The 7677-nt window shown below is 37.4% G+C and overlaps 1 pseudogene; it reads right to left on the bottom strand.

Moving 5' to 3' along the window:
* Positions 1-1308: 1308 nt before the first annotated feature.
* Positions 1309-1458, bottom strand: LOC116555868 (annotated as a pseudogene).
* Positions 1459-7677: the final 6219 nt, after the last annotated feature.

Genomic DNA, 7677 nt, shown 5'->3' with positions numbered 1-7677 from the left:
CCAAAACAAGACTAATGGCCCATTAAGCTCAGAAGTATGGGGTAAAGAGATGAATTCCATTAATTTAAATGTTATTCCTTACAGATTTTCAGGAAACTGGATCCTATAGGATTTTATGATAACCTCTTAAAGTAAAAGCTGTAAGCATATCTGTTTCTTTCTTATCTGTATAGAAGGCAAGCCTCTATTTAGATTGGGTCATTGGATATGGTAGTAGAAATATTAAAATGGTCTAGAGATTTCTCAATAGCTAGATGTCTCATCTTACCATTTATTTCTTTGTTTGTTTTGTTTTCTTGAGACAAGGTCTTGCTCTGTTGCCCAGGCTGGAGTGCAGTGGCATAATCACAACTCACTGCAGCCTCAACCTCCCACACTCAAGTGATCCTCCCACCTCAGCCTCCCAAGAAGCTGGGACTACAGGCATGTGCCACCATGCTGGCTAATTTTTCCCATTTTTTTGTAGAGATGGGGGTTTTACTGTGTTGCCTAGGCTGGCCTCAAACTCCTGGGCTCAAGCAATTCCCCCACCTTGGCCTCCCAAAGTTCTGGGATGAGCCACATGTCTGGCCTCATCTTACCACTCGTTAACAGGAAAGGCTAATTAAGAGCTGCCCCAGATAGCTGTTATATGCAAGTCTCATTTCTGCTCAGCTATGATTCACCAGATACATTTATTTCTGTGTACGGGGGCTTTCTGTCAGGAAGAATGGAGTTGTGTTTAGTAACCAGAGTTCAGATTGCTGTATTTCCTACCTTTCAGCTCTCCTAAAGGTCCTGTAATAAATAGACCAACTCCCCTTGCTGTCATCCTCTTATATTTTCTAGCAGAAACTACTGAGAGACATATTATCTGAGATCCATATCAAGCATATAAAAGATTGAGAAAAAGAATGCAATAAATGTAATTTTTAAATAACAGATAAATGATAAGTTCCAAATGGGCTACAGTATGATTAACAAAAATTGGAAACAATAGAATATATGGGAGAAATACTACTGGTTTATTTTGAGATGACAATTGGTCAATATATTATTTGTTCAGAAAACATTCAAGGACTTCTGGCTGCATGAGAATAAAGTAGCATGTATGCTCTATGAAAGTAAAATTTCAGATGATTATTTAGAAAAGGATTACACATTTGAATAGGTAAAAAGGAATTCTATATATTGAAGAATTACAACATAAAGTCTCTTCATTCTGTCTAATATTTAGTCTTAATAGAACATATCTACATGAAACTAAATATAATAATAGAAGACCTATAATATAAAAAGCAGTAAGACATATATATACATATACATATATATATATACACACACACATACATATGTGTGTACTTCTATTAAATATATATCTATTCTGTATTTATATACATTCCATATATGCATGTATAATTTATTTGGAAGCAAACTGCACTTCTACACTTGATCTTAGCCAAAAGGCCGAGAAGCGATGCAAACTGCACTTCTAAAACAATAATATTGGATGATTTTTTTCATGACATCATAAGGCATCAATATACTAAATGAAAAAAGACTACAAAAATATTTTAAATGATTCAACAGAAAAAATTATAAAATTATTATACGTCATATATAAAATATAATATTTATAATTATAAATATGTAAATGTTTCATAAAAGCAGTGCAAGATTATATACTGAATTATGCTCATTGTTCTCTAACTGGAAACTTCAACTTTCTCTTAAATAATTTACTTTTATTTTCTATTAAAATGGACATTTATCATTTCTATAATTAAAAGCGAAAGTTACAAAAAAACCTTTGAAATCTTTGCTGAAGTGACTTTGAAATGCTAAAAAAAAGTGTCCTAATTTGTTCCTATTTTCTAAAGGATTTATTTATTCTCTTTGGTTCAGATGCAGACAGATAATCACTTGCATCTTTAAAAAAAATTCTCTTTCAATATTTCACATTGTATTTGCTGGGATTTTTTTTTAGTATTTTATATTGTGTTTTCCCCTATTCAGCTACTTGCCTTCAAAAGAAGGAGGAAGAGGGGGAGGAAGAAGAGCTACCAGCATTGCAGTGTCACCTCTGAAACCGCCGCCCTAGAGGCTCCCAAGGTTTATAAGGACAGTAGTTAATAGTTTCTGTCATCAGAGAGGTCAGTGTGTTCTGTTCCCGTATTGTTCAGTTCAATAGTCCTATTACTTGGAAATCAAGACACATTATACCTATGATTACAAACATGTCTGGAGATGATGACATTCTAGATAACTCTCCAACCACAGAGGGCAAGAAAGCTTCCCAAGCTAGAGTTTTTTCATTAAATGTGCCCATTTATTTGCATTTACACTGCCATCATGTACCTGAATTTCGATAGTTTGTTCCCCAAAGATGAACAGAGGACATAAAGATTACATAACATAATAGGAACACTAAGGAAAAGTAAGGTTGAGTGAGTGTGCACAGCAGTAGCTCCAGGCCACACCACCACTGTCTGAAGTCAGCCACTTCTTCATCAATAACTGAACATCAACTGTGTTTTATTGGAGAAAAATGGAAACTCTTCTTGAATGCTTTTCCAATCAGTCAATACCAAGCACATTTATTGAATAGCATCTATATATGTGCCAGCCACTGTTGCTGGTGCAGTCACTTATGGTGAATTATTCTATCTCTGTAACATGTTATTTGGAGGCAAATTGGCACTATTCACAAAGAACTTCGGGCTTAATTAGCATCTAAAAATTTTAAATACCCATAATTGCATATGGCCAAGAATACTACCCATGGTTAATCTGCATGTTGTTCCTATTGTCCCTAAAATGTGAGGACACTTAACAATAACTACTTTATGCCACATGATGTTGCACACTAAACTGAGAGCAAAGATCACTCAGCACTGATGAAACCTGGCATTGAGGACTTTTAAGGTCAGAATGAACCATTAGACAGTGTGATACCCTTTCATTCCATACCCACTGAACGTTCCTTTTGAGCCTGCCTCCTGCCCAAGCTCTTGCAGCTTCATCCCAGAGCTGCCTGGCTCAGTTATCTCGGTCCTAGGTAGCTGTTAAAAGAATCCTTCTTCAGAGGTTCAAAGGGCTCATAGGTTGTAGCCAACAGGCCAACTCCATTTCAAATACTAAAAAATCTTGTGCACTCTGATCAAATTGACATGCTCTCCCTCTCCACATATCAGTAGCACTAAAAATGAAGTTCTTTCCATCTTGAGATTCTGAACTTCATTGTCCTTTAATATAACAGTACTTTCATTCAATCCTTCCTCAGGTTCACTGGCTGCCTTCTGTTGAAAGTACTTTAACCTTATTTTCATTTTTTAAAAAATTATAAGTAAAACCATTACCCAAATCCTAACTCTGAGGAATTTCAATAGTTCTCCAGCACTCTCATCCTGCAACTCTGCATCATATTGTAAAAAAGAAAATGAATTAATGCTCTGTAAGAGAAAATTTTGTGCTTCAAAGGAAAGCTATACATTGCCTACACATAAGCAGAATTATGATTCTATGGAAGCTATTTTATATCTCTGTAAGCTGTAGATAACTGATAGCTATGCAAAATAATTATTGCCTGTAGAAATGCAAATTCTGCTAAGAGTCAACTGACTTTCCTCCCTTCTGTGGAGGAGCTAGGATTCTCTTTTGAACCTATTAAACATCTACTTAGTTCCCTCAATAATTAATGAGTTAAATAAGAGTTTTAACAACTATTTTATATCTGTATGGGAGTCATGATTTTCCCTTTTTTTGAAAATTATCATTTAACAGCTGCAAATAAGGAAAAATATGTGTAACTAGGGTATTACACAGGGGAATTATAAAAATGAGATGATGAAAAAGGGCATATCCAGCAAGAGGGGATCACAAGTCATGTTCTCTCATGCTCTTCAAAGCATAAAATTTGGAGGAATGAAAATGAAAAAGTGTTCAATAATTTTCTCTGAAAGTAATATCACTTTTGCATTCATTGGAGAATCTTGAAAGAGAGGATTAAAGTGTGGCGGTTACTACATGAAGCCATTGTCAAAGCAAAATTGCATCAGACAAAGTTAAACAGGTAAGGAAGATTTTATTTAAGGCTATTGCAAGGGAAAGAAACCAGTATTAACACTGAAGCACTGAAGCAATTCATGGAGGGTTTTTTAAAGCTGAGATAGGGGATATCATAAGGCCATCTGCCTCTTACCCAAAGAAAAAGTAAACTTTCTCTTATCTTCACAACAAGAGGTAGTTTTACAACCTGGAGCAAGACTCTCACTGAAGTTAGGCTCCTACCATCCCCCCACCCCAAAGAGACTGGAAGATAAGGGTACCACCTTCCTTGATGATTACATTTCAAAGGAATGGCTCCCAGGTCCTTACAAAAGACAATCCTTGATTGTAAAACTGGCAAGAGGCTGGGAGAAGATTTACATCTCAAAGAGGTAGATAAAGAATTGATTGCAAGTTTTCTAAATTAAATGCTCTAGGAAAAGCGAGGTCAGGGGCCTAAAAAAAGAAAGAATCCTCTCTCATTAAGAAGGTCTTGGTCAAGATTCATATCATTTTCATCTTATTTGTTATTTCACTAAAACTTCAAGTTAGCAAAGCCTTTCTCATAGGTCACCTCATTTTAATCTCTACAAGCATTAATATTCATTTTGCAGATGAATTAACTAAGAGTGAGAAAGGCCAAGTCACTCACTGGCTGTAGGTCTCAAGTTCTTAAAAGTAACTTGCAAGACTTAAGCCCAGTTTCCTGACTTTTGGTTCAATGTGTTTAAAATGCCAGTCATATGCTACTGACACAATCCCAATTCTGCAACGCTGAGCAAGACTACAAGATGATTGGAGTTTCTCAAATAATGCATTTGAGATTAATAGAAAATCATGAGTGTGTCATCTAGAAGACAAGTGTGGCAGCTTTGTGTGGTACCTGGGCTGAAAATAGGACAGTCAAGGAGATACATGGAGTGAGGTCCTGGGGTTTTAAATACACACGTAGTTTCTGTTTCCTAGTTGTACCATGATTGTTGCATCCAGAGGCACAGTCCAGGTCTTGAAGGGGCTTTCAGGTTGTGGTAGGCTAATGTCCCTTCCAAAGATATCCAGGCACTAACTCCTGAAATCTGTGAATGTTGTCTTATGTGGCTAAAAAGAGGTCTTTGCCTATATGACCAAGTTAAGGATCTTGAGATGAGGAAATGATCCTGGATTATCCAGGTGAGCTCTCAATGCAATCACATGTATCATTATCACAGTAAGGCAGTGGGAGATTTTACACAGAGAGGAGAAGGTGATGTAAAGATAGAGTAGAGAGATATTTGGAGATCCTGGTCTTAAGGACTGGAGGGATGCAACCAGAAGCCAAGGAATGTCAGTATCCACCAGAAGCTGGAAGAAACAAGGAAATCATCCCTAGGTCCCCTAGGAATTCCAGGATGAGTGCAGCATTGCTGACACCTTGATTTTGACCCAGGATACTGATTTCAGACTCTGGGCTCCAGAACTGTAACAGAATAAATTTCTGATGTTTTCAGTCACCAGGTCTGTGGTCACTTGTTACAGAAGCCACCAAAAACAAATGCAGATTTTGGTACCAGGGTGTGGTGTGCTGTTACATCAAATACCTAAAAATGTGAAAGTGGCTTTGAAATTTGGTAATGGACAGATCCTGGAAGAATTTGAGGCACATGACAGGTTGCTTTAAACAGACTATTAGCAGAAATATGAACACTAAAGGCACAACTGATCAGAGCTCAGAAAGAAGTGAGAAGCACAATAGAGAAATCCTCTATCATCTTAGAGCAGGAGTCCCCAACCTCCAGGCTGCAGACTGGTACCAGCCAGTAACCTGTTAGGAACTGGGCCACATAGCAGGACGTAAGAAGTGGGTGAGCCAGCTTTACTGCCTGAGTTCTGCCTTCTGTCACATCAGTGTCAGCATTAGATTCTCACAGGGGCACAAACCATATTGTGAACTGTGCATGCAAGAGATCTAGGTTGTGTGCTCCTTGAGGATCTAATGTCTGGTGATCTGAGGTGGAACAGTTTCATCCCAAAACCATCTGTCACCCCTATTCCATGGAAAAACTGTCTTCCATAAAATCTGTCCCTGGTGTCAAAAAGGTTGGGGACCACTGTCTTGGAGAATGCATCTATTGCCATAAGCAGTAGATTGGCAGAAATATGAACAGTAAAGGTGCTACTCAGAGGACTCAAAAGAATATGAGAAAAGTGTTATTAGAAAGTAGAAGAAAAGTGATCTTTGTTATGTAGTGACAGGGAGCTTCAATGAAGTGTGACCTGCTTTGTGTGGAGAGCAGAACTCATAAGTGATAAACTTGGGTGTTTAACCGAGGAGAGTTCCAAGTGAAATACTGAAGATGCAGCCTGGTTTCTTTTTGCTCCTTACACTAAGATGCTAGAAAAAAGAGAGAAATGAAGAAATAATCATTAAGCAGAAGGAGCCAGGACTAGATGATTTGAGAAATTCTCAGCCTATGCAGACTGCAAAAGATGCTAAAATTAGCAGATCACTGCTTGGAAAGTGTGCTCTGGAGACAAGGCCCTGGGTAAGGCCAGAAAACCTTCTGTCCATTGAAGATAGAACTGACAATATTTTATGATTGATTATATATAGTTTGGGAGAGAGAGGAGTTGAGGACTAGCTCAAGGTTTGGGGTTGGAATAATTGAGAGGAAAGAGTTGACATTTCCTGAGATAAATTTACAGGGGAAAAATACTTGAGTTCATTTTTTATCATGAAAAGATTGATATTTCTATTTTTTTTAAGTGGAGAGTTTGTCAAAACCACAATGGGATACCACCTCACACCAGTCAGACTGGTTGTGACTAAAAAGTCAAAAAAATAACAGATGTTGGCAAGGCTACAGAGAAAAAGAAACACTTATACCCTGTTGGAGGGAATGTAAATTAGTTCAGCCATTGTGGAAAACAGTATGGTGATTCCTCAAAGTCATAAAAACTGAAATACCCTTTAACCCAGCAATCTCATTGCTGGGTATATACCCAAAGCAATATAAATCATTCTATTATAAAGACACATGTACACATGTGCTTACTGCAGCACTATTCACAATAGAAAAGACATGGAATCAACCTAAATGACCAGCAACAGTAGACTAGATAAAGAAAATGTGGTACATATACACCATGGAATACTGCACAGCCATGAAGAAGAACAAGATCATGTCCTTTGCAGGAACATGCATGGCACTGGAAGCCATTATCCTCAGCAAACTAACTCAGGAACAGAAACCCAAATACTACATGTTCTCACTTATAAGTGGGAGCTAAAAGATGAGAACACATGGACACATAGAGGGGAACAACACACACTGGGGCCTATCAGGGGGTGGAGGGTAAAAGGAGGAAGAGGATCAGGAAAAATAACTAATGGGTACTAGGCTTAATACCTGGGTGATGATACAGTCTGCACAACGAACCTGCAGGACACAAGTTTACCTATGTAACAAACCTGCACATGTACCCCTGAACTTAAAATAAAAGATAAATAAAAATAAAGTCACAGTTTCCAAAAAAAATAGTAATGATAAATGAATGAAAGGTGTACTTTAATGCCCTCAAAAGATTATACCAGCTCACCAGCAATGGATTCAAACCAAGATAAAATCTCTGAATTGCCAGAAAAAGAATTCAGGTCAATTATTAAGCTAATCA

The sequence above is a fragment of the Sapajus apella genome, unplaced genomic scaffold (genome assembly GCF_009761245.1).
Source record: "Sapajus apella isolate SASKATOON/1434 unplaced genomic scaffold, GSC_monkey_1.0 scaffold15, whole genome shotgun sequence".
Lineage (NCBI taxonomy): Eukaryota > Metazoa > Chordata > Mammalia > Primates > Cebidae > Sapajus > Sapajus apella.
This window is presented reverse-complemented; position numbering and strand designations above follow the sequence as displayed.